The sequence below is a fragment of the Mauremys mutica genome, chromosome 2, assembly GCF_020497125.1.
Source record: "Mauremys mutica isolate MM-2020 ecotype Southern chromosome 2, ASM2049712v1, whole genome shotgun sequence".
NCBI lineage: Eukaryota > Metazoa > Chordata > Testudines > Geoemydidae > Mauremys > Mauremys mutica.
Genome location: NC_059073.1, coordinates 102,843,138 through 102,867,472, shown reverse-complemented (window position 1 = coordinate 102,867,472; position 24,335 = coordinate 102,843,138). Strand labels below are relative to the sequence as shown.

The 24,335-nt window shown below is 39.8% G+C and overlaps 1 protein-coding gene across 1 annotated transcript in view; it reads right to left on the bottom strand.

The window, feature by feature from the left end:
- The window catches only part of ZNF407 (zinc finger protein 407), a 398,789-nt gene that overhangs the window by 53,850 nt on the left and 320,604 nt on the right, over positions 1-24,335 (bottom strand). The window lies entirely within an intron of this gene.

Below are 24,335 nucleotides of genomic sequence, written 5' to 3'. Positions count from 1 at the left end.
CTTAATCTATCTTTAATAAAATCAGTCACAAGTATAAGTAGGAATTGAAAAAAATTAAAAACAAAACAAGAAGAAAAGAAAACCATAAAATGAAAGAAAAGAAGGATATATGAAAGGAAAAATGAGAAAAAACAGAATAGCATCTACAGAACCCTCTTTAAAATTGTGGCCAATGTTTTAAATTCCATCCTCTTCTCCCTATGATTTTCTTTATTTCCAGGAATTCCAATCCTATCTTTAGAAATGTTGTCTGTCCATTGTTCAATAAGTTAATCAATTTCTCTAAGGAAGCAAAGGCACTGATGCAAGCCTTTCAATATGGGGGAATTAGAAATCCTCCACTTACACAGCAAGAATCTCTTCATAAAAAGTATTGCTAAAAGTATTCATTCTTTTGTGAATGAGACAGAATTTTGATTTCAATGAGATCATGCAAGAATAATTATACTGCTGGACTCAGCTAGCACTCTTCCCATTACTATTTCCATAAGGACCAAATACATGGGCACAACCACAAGTTATTGCCAGTATCAAATTTGCCCAAATTTGCTCAAAACCCATTACACGTCCCAAAAAAGTTATATCATAATGAGCTGCTTGAAACTCTCTGTCCTGGATGCAATATTTTAAACTGGCTTGCATATAGTTTAGACGTCCTACCTGTAGTTTGAATAACTTGTCCAAATCTGTTATACTGACTGTCAGAGAAATTAGCACTTTCAGTTCTTTTCATGATCTGAGATATTCACTAATAACATGGCCCAGATTCTCGGTTTCTCCTTTCCTGTATTTAGTGCAGGAGAGTTGAGGGGGGTCGGGGAGAGTGCTTTTAGTTTGCAGTAACTCAAGTTAGTGTGGTGTGAAAATGCCTGTACACACGATGCAATTCATTACAGCACACTAACTCCGCATTTATTATAATCTCTGGAGTTCTCTTTCAGAGTGTATTAAGTTCAATGCAAATTGAGTTAGTTTGGTCTATTGTTTGTGTGAAAACAATGCTACCGCACACCACTTTGGCAGTCCTCCAACTGCTATCCCATCACTGTTTTTTGGGTCTCTGTTAATGACCTGTCATGCCCTCCACTGCGCTGGGGTCAAGTTGACCGGCTGTTCCCTCCCACATTTAAAAACTGGCACAGGGCCAAAATTTATCCATTTGCTCCTGCATTTGCATTGCTGTAATATTACTCCAGAAGCCTTACTACATGTCTCAAGCAGCCGCTTGGAGTTAGATGAGACCCTAGATCTCCTAGCTCTCTGGGGAGACGCATCTTGGATCCAAACACTGGAATAAAGATCTGTGTGTGGACATTACTAGTCAGATGCCCATGAGGCATCACAACTGGGACACTGACCGATAACAGGTGAAGAGCAAACAGCTCAGGAGGACTTATATTAAAACCAGGGATGCCAGGAAACAGTCTGACCATGGAAAGGTAGCCTGTCCATTTTTTGAGGAGCTGGACCAGATTTTGAGCAATTACACCACCACTGAACCCAAGAAGATTGGATTCTGCAGCCAAGAATGAGCAGCAAGAGCCACTGGAGAAGGAACACGAGGAGCGCAGTGAAGAGCTATCCCTGGAAAGCCAGGATCTTTTTGAGGGCAGCCATATAGGAAGCCAGCCAGAATCCCAGCCAGAAACCCAGGCCAGAACTGAGGAGGCAGAACCTATGGAGGGAACCCCAGCATGTAAGTATTTATCTCTACAATTTGTTATTATACTACACTGCTGTGCTACCTTCTGTTCCAGGTTCACTGGCGGTTGTGAGCTAGGAACTTTTCCGAGTTTCCAACCCTCTCCTTCCTCTCTCAGCCCACGTTCTCTGCCCCCATCCCCGGAGCACATTTTCAAAATGGCAGCTCCTCCAGCTGGACTATCAGTTCCTGTCTCAGCCCCAAACATCGACTGTTTACAAGCCCATGCCATGGAGGACACATATCCATCTACCTATTTTCCTTTCCCCTTCCTGCATCTGTCCTGCCTGGTGAATGCACTCCTGCCACCATCCCATTCACCTTATCAAAATGGTGGCCAGCAGCATGGCGCAGCTGCAGCCTGTCCCGCCTCTTGGCCCTGTGGCATAGTCAAATAATTAAAACAGTTCAAGAGTTTTTTTAGACAGTGGTTACTGGAAAAGAAGCTTGGTTGGAGTTCTCAGTTTCCATGAGGTAGACATGAACATTGTGTGTCTGTAAAGGAACTAGACTACAGCTCCCTGCCTTGTAACAGGCAGCATTTGTACAGGAAAAGTAGTTTACGTTAGGGACAGCAAAGCCATACAGCTCTTAATGGTTTTTCATAGGCTTACAGAGAGAACAACTGGGAGCAGTTAAGGCTTCAAACAATCAGTAAAGAACCTGATCTATTTTTTCCTTTGCACTTTCAGCATGTCTGCAGGGGAGCCAAAGCAGAATTTAAAACTGAGAAATTGCTTAGTTTTGGCCTAGACATTATGCGGAATAGCTGCATGGACACTGCCCTCAGTATAGCTTGCAACACCCTTCCACTCCTGCAGCACTTATGGGGAGACCATCTTTGTGAATAACTTTACAGCGTATCTCACTGATCTACCCTTTGTCTTTTTGAATAAGGCCATTCTCTGCCTCCTAGTCACCTGCTTCAGTGTAATGTCATCAAGAGTCAGGCCAGCGTAAAGGGAATGTAGATAGGATTACTATCCAGCTTACTCTGAGATACCGCCTACAAACTCCTCTGACACCATATAAGAATCTCCAAAGAACAGCAAAACTAGAATGCCAGACTGCAGACATAATTCCCAGCTCTCCCCATCCAAGGCACAACTGCAAACGCAAACAGCATATAGTGCACAGCCCAAAATCCCAATGCAGCCCTCCTCATGCACACACTACTTACCATCTCTGGGACCCCTTCAAGACAGGGAAAAATCTCAGAGAGGGGAAATCAGAAAGGTGTTGAATCAACGCTATCACATCTCCCTGGAATATGAACAATAATCACATGGATTTTTTCCCCCTAGTTCCCCAGCCAGACCCTCAAGGACGGGCCTTTATCAGAGCTGCTGGCTAACCCGATGGGGAAGAAACAGAAAACTTGTGATAAAATGTCCACAGACCTCAATGCAGAGTCCCCCCCAAAACTGAAACTAACAGAGAGACTGACATTATATTTGAGGATGGAGAGGAGAAAAGATAGGAAGCTCTCTAGAGAGAGAGTATAAAGTTGCCAGACAGCATTGCCATGGCAAAAGACACTGTTGAGAAAGACAGGGACATGTGGAGGCAACTCCTGGAGGCAACACAGAAGCAGAATGTTCTGCTGCGTCACATGCTGCTAGTGGGCACACAGACAATCCGGTGCACTCAGCCAGGACCCAGCCATCTTTTGCAGCCCCTGGACAACACAGGGTACTGGAAGTACTAGCCTATGTTTCCTGCTGTACCCAGAGGCTCTCTCTTTCCCAGTTCAAGTTCATAGTAACAAGAACATTTTCACCTGGGAATCCAGCTCTTTCAAGCCATCTAACAACCCTGATACATTCAAACCCTGACACTCAACACCAGAAGACCCAAGAAAAAGAAGAGGCAGAAGCAAGATGCCTATAAATCGAAGGTCCCCACAACGTTGTGTTCTGCCTAGGGTGACCAGATGAGAGGAAGAAAATATCGGGACACAAGATAAAATAAAGAGTGCTACAACGTGCTGCTTCTACCACTCCTAAAAGAGATACCAATGCTCACAATCCATTCCACCCCCTCTCCACCTCAGGATAACAGCTATATGTAGAGCTGCAGGTTTTCAAGCCTGAGACCCAAAGTAAGAGCTACAGGCATCTTTAACAGTATTTCCCTGCTTTGGCTGTTTCCATTTTCAGTTGGATGTCTTGCCAGCTGCTCAAACTGCAGAGCAAATCTCTGCACCTCAGATTCTTGCCCATCGTTAAGGCTTTCTGCCTTACTCTCACAAATATTGTGCAAAATATTACATATAGCTATAATCCTAGGCAAGCTTTTTTCCACAGCTTCCAACCTAGCCCATTACAGCGCCACCTTCTTATTAGATGGCTAGATGCATACTATACTGCCATTCTGTAGCTACTGAGGCAAGATAAACAGTTCCTTCCTTCTGTCCAAGTGGCCTGTGAATGGCTTCATTAACCAGGGAAGCAGAGGACAAGCAGGTCTCCTAGGATGACCTGAGCAATCTCCACGCCATTAATGTCCATCGTGATAGTGGGGGCAAACCATCCTTTATCCATACAAGTAAGCAGAGCTGAGTTCCAAAAGAGCCTAGCATCGTGGACCTTTCTAGACCATCCTGTATTTATGTTTGTAAACATGCCTCAGTGGTCAACCAGCCCTTGGAGCACCATGGAGAAATACCCGTTCCTGTTTATAAGCCCTGGTGTGGGGGCCAAACAATAGGCATATGGGTCCTATCAATTGCCCCAGTACTGTTTGGGAACTCCATGTGTGAAAAGGCATCGATAATCTCCTGAGCATTAACAAGCTTTACAAACTGGTGCAGCAATACCTCATGTATGGCATGAGTCCTCTGCATGACAATGGCCTCAACAGTTGATCTTCCCGTGCTAAACTGGTTGGCTATGATTGGTACCATCGGGTGTGGCCAGCTTCCAGATGGCAATGGTGACCCGCTTCTCAACAGGGTGGGGCACCGTGGGATGGTATTGTGCCGCTGCAGCTCCTGGGCTACTTCAGCACAGATCTCAAAAAAGGTTGCCTTTGCCATCCTGAAATTCTCTTGCCATTGCTGGCCACCCCAGGTCTGCAGAATGATTCTTTCCCACAAATCAGCACTAGTTTCCCAAGCTCAGAAACGGCACTGCACTGTGAAGCTGCCTCAGGAACAACTCCTGTAGTAGCAATTGCTCTCTGTCGTCCATTCTTTCCTCCTCCTCCTCCAGCCAACCCCAGGGGAAGGAGGAGGTGGCTGTGTCAGTGACTCAGGTTCGGGGGGAAGGGTTAGAATCAGGCCGAAAAACAATTAGACTCTCTCGGCCTTGGGTCGGGTGGGCACGGGTTTGGGTCAGGTCCCAGTTGGGTCTGGGATACCTTCCCAGAATGCCACGTACTTAGTACGAAGCAAGCCCCTGCTGTGTATGCACAAGGATGTGAACTGAAAGAGGACACAGCTGTCCTGTGTGCACACTATAAGTACAACTAACATAGAGTACACCAAATAGCAAGTGTCAACTCAACGTGAACTAACTCCCCTGTACTGACAGCCTAAATTTACATCTTCCTGATTCTGGACTTGATTGCTTTAAATTGCACAGGCTTTTAAAGGTTCTCTTTAACCGTTACACTCAAGACTTGCTGTAGGGAAGCATACTCCGGCTGCAACCCATTCCTCCCTGCTACTAATACACACCTAAATCAGCAGTTGCCATACAACTGACTCTAAGCTATGTAGCACCCCCATGAACGTAGTATTCTGCAGTGGCCATGTATGCCTCTTTTATGCTTGTCGATTTGCACAGCAGAATGTGAAATGGTTTGTTTCATATGGTGAAATCAGGCAATCTATCGTGGAGTGTTGATCAAAAGATATAACATTTTAGTTTACATAGATATTCCCTATACATGCAAGAGCATCCTCTTGCCACATATCACTTTATTTCCTACAATTTAACAAGGATTTCTTACATAGAGAAGGAAATGCTATCTTATGTGCATATTAATAAATAGCATTCCCTTTCCTTTCTGTGATTTTGTTGTGGGGAATAGGAGCAGTTCACACATCTTAGAACTATTGTTTCAAGATCTCTGAAATCTGAGTGAAACATCACTGTATCAGCTACACTTGATTCACATATTGAAGTGAAAGGTTTCCTCTCCAACATATAAGCTAGAGACTTACTTTTTTTTTATTAAAGCAAAAGTTCTGAAGCACAAGATGGCAGTTTGGAGGAGGAAGAGGTACAACATACCCCGAAAACCCTTCCCAAATTTGAGCTCTGATGATGGACAAGATGGAAAGAGGATGAATGAACTCCGCATCTATTGCCACCCATCATAGCAGTACTGCATCCTTGACTAGAATCTCTGCCATACCATGTACATACAATTTTCAAAATCACTATACTTTTCATTATTTGAGACTTCTACCATAGAGACATCTAAGCTTGTGTAGTCACACTAACCTTATTTTTGCCAAAAGTACAACATTCTGTATTCCCTTATTGAGCAGTATGCCAAATTACTCATTCTCTCACAAGAACCATGGCCTGGATTGAAATGAGGGTGTCCAGCGATAACAGTAACAGAAAGCTTTGAAATGATACTATACATAGTCTAATGGCTTGGAATATCTATTAGAAAAAAGCATAGCAAGCTACGGAGTATACTGTTACTAGAGACTTAAAGCTAGAATGCACGTTAAAAATGTTGCTCAAGCAATTGTGCATGTGAAATAGCAAGCTTCTCACAGTTAAAAAAATACACTGCATTTTAATGCCAATGTATATTTTTACACACATACCCTATCAGACACCAGTCCAAAAAAACCGTACTAAGTGCATGCTAATTTCATTTTGTAAAAGTTACTTTTTTTTTTATTTTTGCAAAACAGGTAAAAAAAAAGCAGCAAAAACTACAGAATATTATTTTTCATGTTTCAGTACCAAATTTCCAGACAAACGGATTTTAGCAAAATGTTATAAAAATGCATTTACCGCTGGGATGAGAATTTGTAATCAGGTTTAGTCCAAAATGTTTTAAATGGCTAAGTTATAAATTCCCTCCTATAAAAGAGATTTATAATGGAAGCACCGACAGACCTTCAACTGCAGCAGAGCCAATGGCAGTACTGTAATAAACGTAGTACTTATTTAAAACAACACGTGCATTGGGATTTCACTTTAAAGGAGAAAGAGATTTTACAAATTATAGGACAAATTTTGCAGGCCTAACTCATTTGAAATTCCTATTGTCTTCAATAGACATTTTGCCTAAGTAGAGACTATAGAACGTAGACCTATAGGGAGCACTTACTAAGTTCTCTCCCCAATCCCATTGATAGTATAAGTCTTCAACATGGATGTCCTGACATGCCAGACAACTGTGCAGAAGCCCAGCTAGACTTATAGTCTAATTTCTACCTGTTTGATTTTAGCACTAGCAAGAATTATGTACAATGAGCAAATCCTGGCTTTTCTATGCATTCTACAGGCAGGTGCTGCCTGGGATAAGCTGTGGAAGTGGTGAAGTTCTGTTGTGCAGGAACAGGACATGATATAGGTCTAATATAGACCTGTTCTCACCCCTCCTAAAAAAACAAAGGAGACTTTTGGGCCAATCTTTGCTAGGAAAGGTACGGAGGAGGATTCAAAACTACAGTCTCTCCTTTGCTAAGCCATTTTATGGAGGCTTGGCATAAGTACCAGGATTTGACTGATTGTGGGAACATGCTTTTCAAGCTTCCCATAATGCTGTACCAATGCAGCCTAAATTTGGCCATGAACAATTCTGCTATTTTAGTCCTAACTTGAGTAGAAACTGCTTACCAGGCCAAAACGTGTAGGAAATTTGTGATGTGGACAAACATCCAATATGGGCTGCTTTATGACAAACTTAAGTCATGATCAGTACTTGAACGCAGGTCTCCAGCTGTAAAAGGTAATGTAGTACCCTATTGTTTTAAATTGTGTTTGAACAGTCACGGTTTTTACATTCACATCTACTGCACATGGGATTCAGCAAGTTTTAATGAAATGTTAAAATAAACATCCTACTTTGTATTTTTAATTTCATGCTTTGTTTGCCTTTTTTTGGTTTTGTTTTATATCCCCCTTAGATTTCCTGTGTCTAAAATAATCCCCACCAGTGATAAATGGGCTACTGAACATTACCCTGATTTTTTACAAACTGTGTCCAACATTTTGCTGTTTATTTTGGAGAGAAGCAGGGAAGCCCATCAAACAGGACTCCTGGCCATAGCTCTGAGAGCTATTTGCACTTTGCTCTCATGTGATCTGTCAGTTGCTATAATACTTAAGAATGGTGCTTTGCTCAAAGCTTTGCCAAGCCTCTTGGACAGGAGAGAGATGAGCGTATCACTGGTTAGAGGCACTGAACAACTGATCCTGATGGTGTAATTCAGACATACCACATCACGGCCATACACTGTGGTGACAGCAGAAAATATGACTGCAATGGGAGGACAGATATCTGAAGGGGGAGGAGGAGCCTAAGAGAGAGGATGATCAGAAGAGTGACAAGGGAAAGAGAGGGAGAAGCAAAGGAAGATTTAGGTTGGGGAGAACACAGCAGAGTGGGAGAAGATGCAGGGAATAAAGTTAGGTAGAGATGGAATCAGAGAGCAATTAAGAAGAGACCAGGAAGAGATGGAGAAGGGAGAGAAATGTACTGGGAAAAAAAGAAGGCTAAAAAAGCAGGAGTGAGAGGAAAAAGGATAAAGGAAGTAGGACATAAAAAAAGGAGAAAAGCAACAATGAGAGTAAGAGGGTGAGATGACAAGAAAGAGAGAATGAGTAGGGAAGGAGCAGGTGAAAAGAGGGACAAGAGAATATGTAGATAATAGGAAACAGAGAGAAATGAGGAGAGATGTGAGGGCGGACATGGGAGAGCAGAGAAAGACAAAGGTAGAAGAAATGGTAAGGGAAGAAGGCTAGTAAAGGGGCTAGTTAGGTAGCCGATGCTAAGAGCTGATGAAGACGCTTAGTAACAGTTCCTGGTTCAATGTTGGAAGAATGTGACTTGGTAAGGGAAACAAATACAGTGCCTGATTTGTTTTTTTCCACCATCAGAAAGGTGGCAACACTAGTAATTAGAAAATTACTAAAGTACAGAGGTGAACTAATATTTTGACTGATTATTCATTCTTGTCCCTCTTCCAGTCCCACAGAAGCTTTTACACAATATTTTTGTTTAAAAAACCCCAAGCCCATATATATTTTTAAGCATTAACTTTCTTACTTTTTGGCTAATTTATTAAAAGTCCATGTTCAATTAACAAAATACGAGCCAATTTTGGGAAAGGGTTTGGACTTGAAACACTTTTTTTGAGGGGTAACTGAACAGCAAACCACACAGGGAGAACAGTAGTTCCAAGTAAAATGGCAAGGCCTTTTGTCTTAAAGACCAGAAATGCAATAGAAACAAAATATAATAAAAAATGAAAATTCAGGTACAGGAATTATGTATTTCATACTGAATAATTATTTCTGTACTGCCCGTAAATCCTCTCTGGTAAGCTGTGCATCTAAAACTCATCGAACTGCCAAGGGGTAAACGCAGCTCCATCCATCACACAGCCACTTGACAAATACATTCCATAATAGAAGTTTATTTTTATGGGAGGCTGAATCAAGGACTTTCCCATGCATACAAAAACTTGTCAAAATTATTTATGAGTCTTGCTGAGACACACAATATGTCATATCAAACTCCTATTTTCCTTCCAAGCACAGACTGTCAATATCTCTGCTACTATCAATAATGTGGAACACCGGTGCTATAGGCCCTCAGGATTTTGAGGTCATTTGCCCATCCTAGCCTGCTGCCAGGAACTGTCTCTAACTGCAATGCAGCTGAAGAGAGGTGTATTTACAACCTCTATGAGGTGTAGTTAAGGTAAGCACTTGGGACTGCATTCAAAGGCTTTGCCAACATAAAATAAAATGGAAACATATGTCTGAAAAATTACAGTTGATTATAGCTAGAGTTATGAAAATAATGGAGGAAAAACCTATTTGGCCTTTTCCTAATTTAGAAAATCCTAAAGCTTACCAGCATTCCCTGGGATGATTAAACAAATAATCACTTCTGATGAATATGTCTGCACCCTTATCCCACCTATGAAAACGGCTCAAAAGTAGGCTACTATACAGAGGGCTCAGGGTTTTCTTTTTGTAGGTTAGAATGACCCAGCCTAGTTAATTCTGATACTTTCATCATGGTAATTCACATGGAAACAATTGCCTATACAAAAGAAAAGCTAAATACAAAGAGTGCTTTTTTATTCCACCCCATATGTTACATCTTACATTACACTGACTTGCCGCTCTCCAAGAAACAATAGTCCTCCCCGAGAATAACAGCATATACCCTCTCTGATACTTCAGACCATTTAGAGAAGCAGAAAATGGGTAATTCTTCAGCAGTTGAATGGTTAGTGGGGTCTGAAGTGATATTCTCTAAACAAACTTGTCCAAGTTCAGGGCATGCCAACAAAGAAAACCTCATGATTTGACTTTGCTGTCAAGAAACCTCTGTTATTTGACTTCAAGCAACAGATTACAAAGAGCCCAATTCTGGGTTTCACCAAATGCACAGTTCAAAGCCTGTGGCTGGCAGCTCTGCAGTGCATGATTTAAGGGTATCCTTCCTCTCCCAGGAACAGAGTCACAGTTTTGCCTCAGCCTAACTGCCAAATGTGGTGCCTCCTTGGCTGACAGAGTTAGCTAGGGAGAAATTGGGCATTGAGGCCTGAAGAGAGTTCCTCAGCTGACAGCTCAGAGATGTCAGCCAGGGAGATGAGGAAGTGGCGCCTAGTTGATTGTTTCCTCCTCAATCACAGGGGAGTAGTCTCCCTTAGCTCCTCCAGAAGGCAGAATTTCTGTTGCTGATACATCACTGCTGCAAACCTAGGTAGAAAACATGGGATGTGCGCATGGGAAAGAGTTACTTTACACAAGTCCCCAGTGCCTTGAATACCTCCCATACCTACTTAACAGCAAACTAGTGCAGGTCCCCTACTCCCAACTTTAACAACAACCAATGTATCCTTGAGGGACCTGTGCCTGCTGTTTGGTCAGGGAGTGTGGGGAGCTGCTCAGGGGACCAGGAACATGTGTAAAGTAACTCTTCCAAGCCCCCTCACACTGTCAAAGCATTCTACACATATGCTTTCTTTCTCTTGCTAGAGTTGCAGGAACCCGTACAGTTATTACAGAGAAAGGTCCACAAGTAGGTTCCATAACTGTTCCACTGGGCTATGGGGGGTTGTGAGCTGTCAGTCTCCACCCTAAACCCCATTTTGCCTCCAGCATTTATAACGGTATTAAATATATAAAAAAGTGTGTTTAATTTATAAGGGGGGGTCACACTCAGAGGCTTGCTATGTGAAAGGGGTCACCAGTACAAAAGTTTGAGAACCACTGGCCCAGAATAATAGGGCTGAGGCTTCTAGACACTACCACCATACTACTAAGAATAATAGGTAATTCATTTGTAGTTACACACACACACACACACACACACACACACACACACACACAATGAAATGCATAGCATCAATCTTGCTTTCAAATTACAGCTAACTTCTTAGATAAGATTAGAAAAATTATGGTTACACTTCTAGTTAACGTAGACATTACCTTAAATACTGCATGCTACAATACACAATGTACACCTCTAATTAAAACAGATTTGCATTGCCAGCTTCAGCTGTGATCTGCCCACAAAGAATGTAAAGAAGGCAATTGCTTGGTATGTTTTTTTCAGTGTACCCCAAAGCCAAGCAGGAAATAGCAGCACTGGTAACCAGTTCCAGCACTATATCTAAGTTTGTTCAAAGGATACAAAATAAACCCATCCATTTTCAATAATTTTAAAATATACTATCTCAAGGCAAGAGAACAACAGAGCTCTTTAACCATTTCTGTTAGCAGTTCAAACCTGTCAGAAATCCAAAGTCTTTTTATTGATATATTTTCAGAACGATGTAGGCAAAACTTCAGTAACAGGCATCATTGTGCCCATTACTCCTTGAACACTGCACTGAAAATGTACACTTTAGAAAGAGAAAATATAATCTTATTAATTTCTCTGGGCTTTAAAATGTAGTCATTTGAGATTATTTTGGGACAACAGTAAGATTCCATGATTCCATGATTCTGAAGCACTTAGAGGAGAGGAAAGTGATCAGGAACAGTCAGCATGGATTCATCAAGGGCAAGTCATGCCTGACTAACCTAATTGCCTTCTATGAGGAGATAACTGGCTGTGGATATATTATTCCTTGACTTTAGCAAAGCTTGTGATACGGTTTCCCACAGTATTCTTGCCAGCAAGTTAAAGAAGTATGGGCTGGATGATTGGACTATAAGGTGGATAGAAAGCTGGCTAGATCATTGGGCTCAATGGGTAGTGATCAATGGCTCCATGTCTAGTTGGCAGCCTGTTTCAAGTGGAGTGCCCCAAGGGTCGGTTCTGGGGCCGGTTTTGTTCAATATCTTCATTAATGATCTGGAGGATGGTGTGGACTGCACTCTCAGCAAATTTGCAGATGACACTAAACTTGGAGGAGTGGTAGATACGCTGGAGGGTAGGGATAGGATACAGAGGGACCTAGACAAATTAGAGGACTGGGCCAAAAGAAACCTGATGAGGTTCAACAAGGACAAGTGCAGAGTCCTGCACTTAGGATGGAAGAATCCCATTCACTGTTACAAACTAGGGACTGAATGGGTAGGAAGCAGTTCTGCAGAAAAGGACCTAGGGGTTACAGTGGACAAGAAGCTGGATATGAGTCAACAGTGTGCCCTTGTTGCCAAGAAGGCTAACGGCATTTTGGGCTGTATAAGTAGGTGCATTGCCAGCAGATCGAGGGATGTGATCATTCCCCTCTATTCGACATTGGTGAGGCCTCATCTGGAGTACTGTTTCCAGTTTTGGGCCCCACACTACAAGGAGGGAGAGTCCAGCGGAGGGCAACAAAAATGATTAGGGGGCTGGAGCACATGACTTATGAGGAGAAGCTGAGGGAACTGGGATTCTTCAGTCTGCAGAAGAGAAGAATGAGGGGGGATTTGATAGCTGCTTTCAACTCCCTGAAAGGGGGTTCCAAAGAGGATGGATCTAGACTGTTCTCAGTGGTACCTGATGACAGAACAAGGAGTAATGGTCTCAAGTTGCAGTGGGGGAGGTTTGGGTTGAATATTAGGAAAAACTTTTTCACTCAAACAGTGGTGAAGCACTGGAATGGGTTACCTAGGGAGGTGGTGGAATCTCCTTCCTTAGAGGTTTTTAAGGTCAGGCTTGACAAAGCCCTGGCTGGGATGATTTAGTTGGGAATTGGTCCTGCTTTGAGCAGGGGGTTGGACTAGATGACCTCCTGAGGTCCCTTCCAACCCTGATATTCTATGATTCTATGACAGCTGATCACTCTCTTCCTACACTTCACTATTGATGCTGATTACAGAAACAAATTCTACCTTCTGTTAAAAAGATATTTATAAACAGATTAGCCTTTTGAGATTAATTTTCCTATTGGAAATCATATGCTGTTATTAAAGCACTGTGCTCACTGTATCACTCTTGACTACCGAGACTGTGAAGAGTGTGCCAAAAAGTGGCTGAAAAAGGCAAGGGAGACTAACTGCCATATTTTAGAGTTAGGGAGACAGAAGTTATTGATGCAAAGCAAATGTCCTTTTACTCATAGAACATAAGAACGGCCAGACTGGGTCAGACCAAAGGTCCATCTAGCCCAGTATCCTGTCTTCCGACAGTGCTAATGCCAGATACTTCAGAGGGAATGAACAGAACAGGCAATGATCAAGTGATCCATCCCCTGTCGCTCATTCCCAGTTTCTGGCAAACAGAGGCTGGGACACCATACCTGCTCATCCTGGCTAATAGGCATTGATGGACCTATCCTCTGTGAATTTATCTAGTTCTTTTTTTAACCCAGTTACAGTATTAGCCTTCACAACATCCTCTAGAAAAGAGTTCTACAGGTTGACCGTGTGTTGTGTGAAGAAATACTTCCTTTTGTTTGTTTTAAACCTCCTGCCTCTTAATTTCTTCAGGGTGACCCCTAGTTCTTGTGTTATAGCCATTCTGTAATATTAAAAGAAGGAGACAAGTCAAAGATTAAAACATGTAGGATCTGATCTTCCACTGACTTGCATCTTGTGTGGTCATTTAACACCTTTGCAAAGTGAATGTAAAACATTAATATCTCACTTGGTAGCCTTTTACATTCTCTTTCTGTAGGTGTCAACGATGATGCAAGATATAGGGTGGTGGAGAATCAGCCCACCATGTTTGCTTCAACATAAAGTAAAGAAATTTTTAAATGTATATATATTTTTAGAGTACGCATCATTAAAAACTTCCTTCTTAGTACATAAATATATAATTATTTATTTAAGAAAAATTAAATTGAAGTAGTGCGATCTTATTTATTGATTTAAAATGCCTTATCCTTGCACTTATAAAAGAGAATGACAGTGCATTAAAGTTACCCTTTGGCAGGAGTATCAGAAATTAAACCCCACAAACTTGTAACTTGGTTACTTGAATTTTAGATGCTTTTTCCCCCCCAGATGGTATATTTCACTTTTGCAAAGTCTTTAAGCAAACATTTCCCTTCTCCTCCTGTCAAGCCAACTAGTAACTTTGTTAGCTACCCTGCAGGACAGGAGATAACTATAGAGCTCTCTAATTGTTACGTTCTTGCAAGGGCTGAGCCTGATCATTCACTGAATTGTTGAGTTGATGGGATTCGTGTAGCTGGTTATAAATTGATAATCTAAATTAATTCATTCAAGCAGAAATCGATTTTGTAACTCCTTGAGAGCTTGTAATAATGCTTACCTCCTACCGCTAGCTGCATTCTCCGTTTCATAAAGCTGGTCGGAAACAGCTGGATTCAGGTGACCTGCTAGCTCATTAAATCTGTTACATGTTCCTTCTGGTAAATGATATTAAGCTGAAATGTCCTTGCGTTGATTTTTTTCCCTTTAATTTTATGACAGAAATAACCTAATTTGTAACACAAAATAACAATCTCCTTGGATTACTTTGCCTTGTTAAAATATTTTATGCATTTTTCATTTACACGAAGGTAATGGAAAAACACTTAAACTATCTGTTATTTAAACCACAAGAGATATGTTACTGAAAGTCTGATAGCTGCAAAAATGATTGCCTCTTCATAGTCTTTGCTTTATATCTGTAATAAAAGGCGGACAATTCAATTCATCGGTTAGTAAATAAAGTACGATAGTTTTTATTTTATTTGCTCTGCATTGCTAGAACTAAAATCAGATTGCTTTTCGAATTCATTTAGAAATGGGACTCATTATTCTCCTTTCCTGTTTCTAATGCAAAATGTCTCATGTCCATTTTGACTCTTACATTTTCTTCATCTAAAACAGATATAACCTTATGCTAAATCTCAGATTAAAAGAATATATTTCCTTCTCTGTTCTTCCTGTAAGTATTGAAAAAGCGGGGGATGGGGATACAGGTGTGAAATGTTGCATAACTGAGGCAGAGCATTTGCTTCTGGATCTGAGACAATTATAACTGCTTGTTTCTCAAAACTCTGTGACTCCATCTTCCCCTGTCTAAATACATTTTAAGATAAACGCACCTCAAATGCCATAATAACCTAGCTGGAATATGCATCACACGGCAACAAGTGCTCATTCGGCATGTCAGTTGCTACGGCAAGAGCCAAAGTTCTACCAAATCCGGTGCAGTTGAGGACACACAGCTAACACAAGCCACTTTTTTCACTCAAAACATATATCATTTAAGAGAGGGAAAACACAATATTGCCTTTTTATATTGTCCATACACCACTACGCTACAACCAGTAAACAGTTTTAAACTCAAATGCTTAAAAATGCCCTTGACAGTTCCAGCCTACCTTACCCAGTAGGCATCACTATAGAGCAAAAATTCTCTCAGGCTGATAACATGGCAACACTAGCCAAAGAAATTACTATAAAAAATGTTGGTAACAAGACCTAGCTATTAAGATATTAGTAGCTAAAATCAGAATTATTAGCTTATTAAAATTAAAGATCCATATAAAGATAAACCATCCTTTTAATTATCAAAAAGAAAAAAAAAACTATTGATTTTCAAGCTTCTGGCAATAACAAAGCACAGAAAAGCATAATACATACTAAATAGGCCTTTCCTCTGAGATATATGCGTGTCACAAATAAACCAATATATAACCCATATGTACAGGAACTTCACTAGAAGGCTTTTCAATATAACAATTTATAAAATAAAGATACTAAAATTATAACTATATGCATGTGTATGTATAGAATAGTACACACACAAAAGCAGGTATCACTTACTATTTTATTTTACAAGCCTTACTTACACTGAGTAGCATTTATTGACATGAACTGTCCTAACATCTCATAGTGTTTATAGGACAGATAAGTAAAAGATGCAGAATCAGGGCCTCAGACAATAAAATTAGTATAACATAAAAACAACATATAATAAGATAGATACTGATGTCAGCCTCCCGGACCATATCAAAATGATTGTATTATGGTTAACAGGATTATGAAAGATCCAGTCATTTTTTCTACTCACCGAATACAGGGAAAATAATCCTTTTGTGCTGTTTTGCTCTAAACATTAAAATTTAAAATTACAGAAGTGTCACCTCACAGCCTATGATGTCGCTATCAATCCGGGCTCACTGGATGACTTTGTCTTATCGACACTGCTCTATGTTGGGGGTGGTGCAAAACCACGCTACCCCACAAGGGATGGTGCCCATAGTAGGCACAAATTCACAGGAGCACTGGGAGAATGTGCCTGCTGCACCATCTTGGAGAACAGTGCAGAATGCTTTTCTCTCCAGGTCTAGACAACTCTGCTGACCAGTGACTGCTGACCAATGCAGAGGAGGGCAGGGCCAAGGCTCTGCCTATTCTGCTGCCCTCTTTGGAGTGGCTTCTGCTTTAACCTGAGCTAGGAGGGAGCAGTCCATGTGCTCTGGACAGCATAGGGATTACAAATGTTTGACTCCTGCCCAGGGCAAACAAAGAGAGAAATCTCCTTGCACTTTCCCACCTTGTTCACCCCCTCAGGGGCCACTAATAATTTGGCCCTTGTTGTTTTGTGAAAGATGTTGCCATATAAGTGTTATCTATTCAGTAGCAGCTTTGAGATTCTTCCTCTTGATGCTTTTGGCACCTACCATAGAAGAAATGTATAAAGTCCAAGAAAAAAAGGGGCCAGACGCAGTGTTTTCATTGAGATTTCTACTGGCTAACTCAGGAATTGTTACTAAGGATTCCTTGAGCAGGCCAACGGTACCTTAAAGTTCCTATGTGAATGACAAAGGTAGTTCAAGACACCTTATGTGCTGATAGTTGATCCAAAATTTGAGAGGACTTAGTGATTGTGCCATCTTGATCTCAGTCTTTCTTTAGTGAATTTTTGCTGGGACTCTTTTTTAAGAATGAGTTTGCACATGAGATTTCTTTAAAATTAGTGACTGCAAGCTATATACTGCCATTATATAGATTTGGATTAGTTCCTTTAGATTATCTCAAAATAACAGTTATGGTGGAGTTGAGTGAAGCTTAGTGGAAAGAAAACAAATGGCTGTTCTGAAAAGAAGAAAAACTCCACTAAACTCTGGTTGGCCTTGAGGTAATATTAGGGCAGACTGCTTGCATCTGGGTTTATCTACCATATCTTAGGGAAGCGAGGTATGAAACACTAATAATTTGGGGCACAAATGACTATAGGACTAAAAAAAACCAAACCAAAACCTATCCCCCTTATTTTGGGCATGCTCCACAGCCCACTGAAGTCAGTGGAATGACTCCAGTTGATTTCAATGGGCCCTGGATCAGACACTTTAACAGGAAGAGAAGTGCCTTGAATACTTTTATCACTCTCACCACTGGCACAGTTCCATTGGTGGCAGCAATATTACCAACAGTGGGATTTTTTAGGGGAAAAAATACTAGTACAAACACAACCTATGTGAAAGGATGGCAATGCTGAGCCTCAGATTTTACCACAAAGAAAATATTCTTGGCAATTTTTCAAGCCCCCAAAATTGGTCAAAAGACCAGTGAATATTATCATTTCTCAGCAGTTTTCCAGTATCACTGGTCTGAGTTGTATTGAAGCAAAACTGCCAGCTATTACTCAGCCACTGGCCAGGTATTAGCCAGCTAAAATAAATCTGTAATAACAGATGAGCTCCAGTGTCCACAAAGAAAGGAATTTTGAGTCCTACTTCCATTAGCCTGATAGTTAATTTTTTCTTTTTTGGTAGCATTCAAATACTCAACAGAGAAACTGACCACGGATTTTTAAATACAATTTCCCCTGTAAACATCAAGGAAATTTTAAGAAAAATTATAAGGACCCCTTGATTATATTTTTATTTAAAAAAGAAGCCCATGCATGTAGGGACATCCTTACAATTGAGATTATAAATTATTTAATTAATCACTTTCTATTACTGGAAATATTTACAAGCAGAATAGCACATTCTGAGATGTTTATCTTTTTTAGGTTGTAATAGGGTAGGCAGAAGATTGCAAAGGGGAGAGTCTAGATAAGAGATTAGTAAGCTACAATTGCTCTAAGAGACTTTTTTTTTAAAAAAAAGAGCAAGAATAGGCATCTCCATAGGTCCAATGCTCTCCCCCCTTTAACACCAACACTACCTTTATGTTACTTGAAAATGAAATACCACATATATACTGGCTGCTGCCACACCCTTGCTGTTGCTAATCTGGCTTCTTAAATTTAATTTCTTTTATGATGTCTTTTCCATAGTTTAATTAGGCCACAGGGAGTCAAAGAGAGGTAGTCTCACTGTCCCTTCGGAGTTTATTTCACAGACTGTCCCCTTCAAGGATTTTATTTCTGTCATGGAAAGCAGACATTCTCATATTGCTTAAACAGAGGAAATGATTAATACAACGAGATTGCTATGCTTCTAGCTAAAATGGCTCTCTTTTCAATGTAAACTACAACAGCTTGAGAAGATGGGCACTGACACTGCACTACAGCTGACAGTTTTTTAAGGTGTTCCACTACTGAGTTCTGTAATACAGTGTGACCCATAATAATAATAGCAGCAACACCCTCTTCATATTAATATCATAAATTCTCTAGGCCTAGATGATACTATCATATATCAAATATGACCAAAAAATAGTATGATTTTAACACCTTTGGATTTATCTGGAAAAGAAAAATACCGTCTAAATCACTTATGCTGATATCACGAAGTCTTTACTGAACTACATTAACGTACAAAGATTACAATATATTTTAATACAATAGGTATTTTTGACAAATGTATTAGTCTCTCCCTTGTGTTTAACTTGTGGTTAGTAAAGCTGTATTTTCTTTAACAACAACTGCTCTGTGTTCTGGTTCCCTAGCCCACAGAGCCTGGAATCCCTGAAATGTAGAACATACTCTCACACTATGTTTATATGTTTAATACACTAGTTTAAAACAACAGCAGTAAGAGCATAATATTTTATAATGTTAAAGTGTCACCTGCTAGTGTTACAATAGTTAAAGATCTACCAGCCATACAAAAGTGTTGTGGGTTAGAATGGCATACTCAGTTCTGCAGCAATTTAAAATAAAATATACTGTACACAAATACCAAATTGGGTTTGTGCTGGTTTGACATTATATATCTTTATAAGACCACCTATATTTTCCAGTAATGTGATCAGAGTGGAGGACTTTGGCATATTTAGAAGACTGAAGCAAAGCTGAGTTTAAAATATTGAAACCCCTAATTTGCCTCCTCCTTCTTCCCACATCCACTCTCTTCAAAATTAGAATTTCCAGACAGATCATGCAATCTGATTGTATGTTTGGACAATTACATTAAAAAAAAAAGCATAAAATGGCTGAGATGCCTAGGTTGCCAAAGCAACTACTTTGCATGTAAACGTGACTATTCTTTCTTCATATAATCATTTTAGATAAAATTCACTCAAGTGCAAAGGGCTTACAAAAGGCCCTATGCAGGGGTAGTCAATAGGCAAACCACAGGCCAAATCCAGAGACTTCTGAACAGACTCTGAATTTTTTAAATTTACTTATAGTTATCACTATTGTTAATTTTTATGATTATTTTCTCTGGAGTCTGGACCTTGACCAAGAAATTTGGACCTTGGAAAAAAAACAATTGACACTTTTTAGCCCTTAGGGACTCCATCTCAGCAGAGAGTATCCTGACAGCAGAACTAATGTGGTTTTGCTCGTGAGGATGGGGCCAATATTTGGAAGAATTTTTCATGGAGTATGTAGAACCTGTGTGGGGTCAATCCCCTCTTGGAAGGGCACTTCACACAGCACCATATAGGCAGATAACAGAGACTGGACAGAGGGAGGGACAGAGAATGCAGACAATGAGCTGATGTAGCCTCTGTGGAAAAGCTCTACAGCTGTTCCGTGACCTCTGGGAGGGACGATTCCTTGCCCAGCCACTTGTACTGGGTGCCACTGGCATGAGGATTTGACCTTTAAAGTGTCGGTTCTCTCCATAGGGATAAATTTCATCTTTTTAGAATATGCGTACCTACCATGCAAGTGCAGAAGACAATGTAAATTATATATCGTAATATCTTCTAATAGCCAGATTATACCCCCATATTCTTACGTGACTACACAGAGGGGTTGAAAGAGTAAACAGCCTTTATAAGAGACGGTCAGAACTGGAGCCAAGTTGCTCCCATTCTGGATCACATTGCCAAAAAAAGGGCAGAGAGTGGTGTGGAGTAAGCAAAGCCAGACTCTATCCCCCTCTGCACAGCCACATGTGGGGACTGAAATGTTCCTGAAATGGTGTGGAGGATTACAGTGTTGCCAACTCACATGAATTTATTATGAGTTTCACAATATTTGATGTTTTTCTTAACACCTCAGCTCTTCTAAGTGACTGCACAAGAATTTCATCTCTTTTTTTAAAAAAAGTAAGTTTTTTTGCTCTAAAAATTGCAGAGAAAATCTTGAAAACCTGACCTGAATGCAGGCTAAAGGGCTCAGAAACTAGAATACAAAGTAAAAAACCCACATGTTAAAAAAATCTTATGATGTTTTGAGACCTGACTCATGATTTTTGAACTCTTGGAATTTACAATGCTGAGACTGTGCTCTCTCCAGTATAAACAGTGGGTTTTGGGAGACATTCCTCCAGAGTCAGAACACCTCCCTATGCAACCACTAAGCCCAGGTGGCTCCGCCCCTCCCAGACCCATAGCTGTGGCCAAATGCCACAATCTACTCCCACATACACAAACTCCCCTTGACACAGATGACTTTAATGGCTTCTTTCTGGAGTTGTAGTGTATTGTATAATTAATTCAGGAATAAAGGCTGCCTAAGTGCAATCAGACACCACTGAGTACTCTTTCTGAAGCTGTTGCAGTCCATTCTGTCAATAACCCTTCGCTCAAAGGTTGCTATTGCTACACATTAATACAAGAGACACAAATGGTTGCTTTGGATGTACATGCCATCTGTACTGTCAATAAACCCATATTTTTAAGAGTCTCTAAGAAATTGAAATATTATTTTGTCTTCTCTTTTAAAGGTGACCCACAAAGCATTTTAAAAAAATAACTGAATGTGATCTTTTTGTTTCTTCATTCTGTATAAAGAAGGCCTGAATGGTTTTTTCCCCCCAAGAAAAAAAGGTGCTGCTTTTTAGTTGGCTTGACCCGTTTGTTTTCTACCTTGAAAATATCCTGTATGTTAAGTCTGGTCTTCACTGGCTCTGCTGGAACACCTATTTGAAGTCTCATAGAAGCTATTACTTGTGAGCATTCACACCTTAATCAAAAAGATGAAGATGCTGAATCTTTAACAAAAACATTCGTTATCCAAAATGATAATAAGTAAATTCAGTTAAATATGTATTAACAAAACCCAAAGAGTTTAAAAAAAGACTAGAAATCCCTTCCCTAAGTTGCCAAACTTTCATGACCTTTTCCCTTGTGATGTCAGTGTTCTCCAGTCATCATGTAATCATTTAGGTTAGACAAAACCTGATTTTTCTTACATAAAAAAAATGAAGAGAAAAGAAAAAAAAAAAGCAACCATCCATCTTAGTGTCCTTCTTAACATATCACAAAAAAGCATAAAAAGTCACCACTGGCCCAATGTTTTTTCCTCCACAGGACACCTTTAAACTACTATTTTAAAAACAGAACAAAACTGCAGAAATTAACACTTTGAAAATACATTTGTAAGGTCTGTTTTCAACTTATAAAAGATTAGGAAATTTAGAGTTAAGGCCATTTCTGGAAACAATATGCCTGGGAATTTTTGGGGGTGTGATTATATAAACTAGATGCTAATCTTATTTGAGTTGATACATTCATAATTCTCTCCCCTTGTACAGTAGTTTTACAAAACTGTAGCATGCATATATTTGGTACACAGATACATTTGTAATATTCCCTCTTATCTAAATTTTTTTTCCAAGCCAAAATCTATAGCCCCCATTTGAGAGAAATATGTTTTTAACAATAGGAACAAAATATGGAAAGTAGAGGAGCAAAAATACAAAATCTTTGAAATGAATATGGTGTGACAGGAAGGACATGTAATCAAAGAAAATAACTGATTTTTTTAAACCACTAAAAATAGATTACACAGTCTACTGAAAAAAATCTCTTACTGAATTTTAGGGCTATAGCTCTGACCTATTTTGATCTCTAATAATATAATATTTATAAAAAACAGGCCAGGGTCCTGGGCAGCAGAATGACATAGACTGATTGGATCAGGAGGATCATAAGTTTTACCCAGAAGTGGTTCATGATGCCAGCCATGCTGATGACATACAGCACCCCTCTCTGATCCATGAATCATCAATATTCTTGTCTCCAAAATCATATCATATTTATTGAGCACCCTTAGTATGCTCAATGCTAAACAAAACAGAGGAAGACATGGTCTCTATCCATTCAGAATTTCTGATCCTGCAGTTGGATCTGTGCAGGTGCTCCTTCATTTTTGCACAGAGCACCACTGAAATCAATGGGGTGGTACATGGACACAAAGACATGTCCAGAATTGGGTTCTAAATTAGACAGACCATAAATTTCAGACTCACACAGTAATGTACTAGACGATTAGATGTTAATAATACGGTACAGATATTTTTGTTTGTTTGCTTTGGGGATCTTCTGTGCTTTTTAATATACCTCTCTTTCATTTGTTTGGTGTACAAAGATGAAAGGAGAGAATTCCAATTGTAAGGAAAGAACCAAAGTTGGGAATCTTCAGGAGAAAGATTAAAAAATGGGCATTTGAGAGCTGGCCTAGATGGGAGGAGAAAAGGTTGCAGAGGCAGTATAGACTGCAGAGGTAATGCAGATTCTGGAAATGAGAGCAGAGATGAAGTTGGCACAGTGTTAAGCAGCGTCTTAAAGAGGAGGATAATAAATCTGCAGAGTGACATGGACTGAATAGTGGCTGAGTAACATGATTTTAGTGGCAGCATTGACTGGAGGCTACATTACCTGCCCACAGCACCTGATCCTACAAGGTGCTCAGCATCAACTCTTGTTAATTTCAGAGGCTCTTGAGAGCCCAGTGTATGTCACCTTGCAGGATCAGGTCTCTAGATCAGATGTCACAATTACAGCTATTAACAGAAAACATAAAGAGCAGATATTTGGTTATGGAGGAAAAAAATCTTTTAAACAATGATTAACATAGCTATTGGCATGCTTAAAAATCTAGTTTTAATTCACCATATTTTAAAGAATGCATCTGAATTGTCCTGACAAACAGATCATTGGCTAGGTTTTTTTTTTTTTTTTTAAATTTTGTATCATTTGGAATGACCAAAGATTGATTTGACTTGTCATTTTAGACAAAAAAAATCACAATGTATATTTGTTAGATACTATAATATTTTTGTCTATCTACCTGCTGTGTGATAAAGGAGGAAATAAAGGTGGCGCTCATAAAGACAATGATAAAATTTCCTTCATTTAATAGGCAACACACTGATTACTGGCCACTGGAGTATTAGGTTGAATTGCACTACTGATGAATAGCCAAGGGACTCAGTTAACAAAAATCAGTGCTTTTAAAGCCTTTAATGATCGGAGCAAAATGAATGAAAGCGTTTGTCAAGATTAGGATTGTCATTAGCAAATGCTAATTACATATTAGTTTAATAATTACCACATGATCATTTAAAAAAATATTAAATTTTGTTACTTACTTTGAAGAATTGTCTTTTCTTTCGAACAAATGGTTAGAATTCACAATAGTGCTTTTCAAAGGCAAATTTCTAAAGCTTCTACTTTTTCCTGCACTGTAGTTCTTTAATAACAGAAGGCTTCTAAGGTTAGGCTGCTATTGTCAGATAGCTTTGTTGAGAATTTGTGGAAAATACATCTCATTTCATTCTTTTAAAGATATACTCTATACTATCCTTTAAAGAAAAGTCACTACCGAGTAAAACCCACAAATAGCAGATTTTAATGACAACTTCTCTACAAAAATGGCTAAGTAATAAAAAGTATACTTCCTACAAAGATATACTTGCTGATTATTAACACATATTTACTGCGAT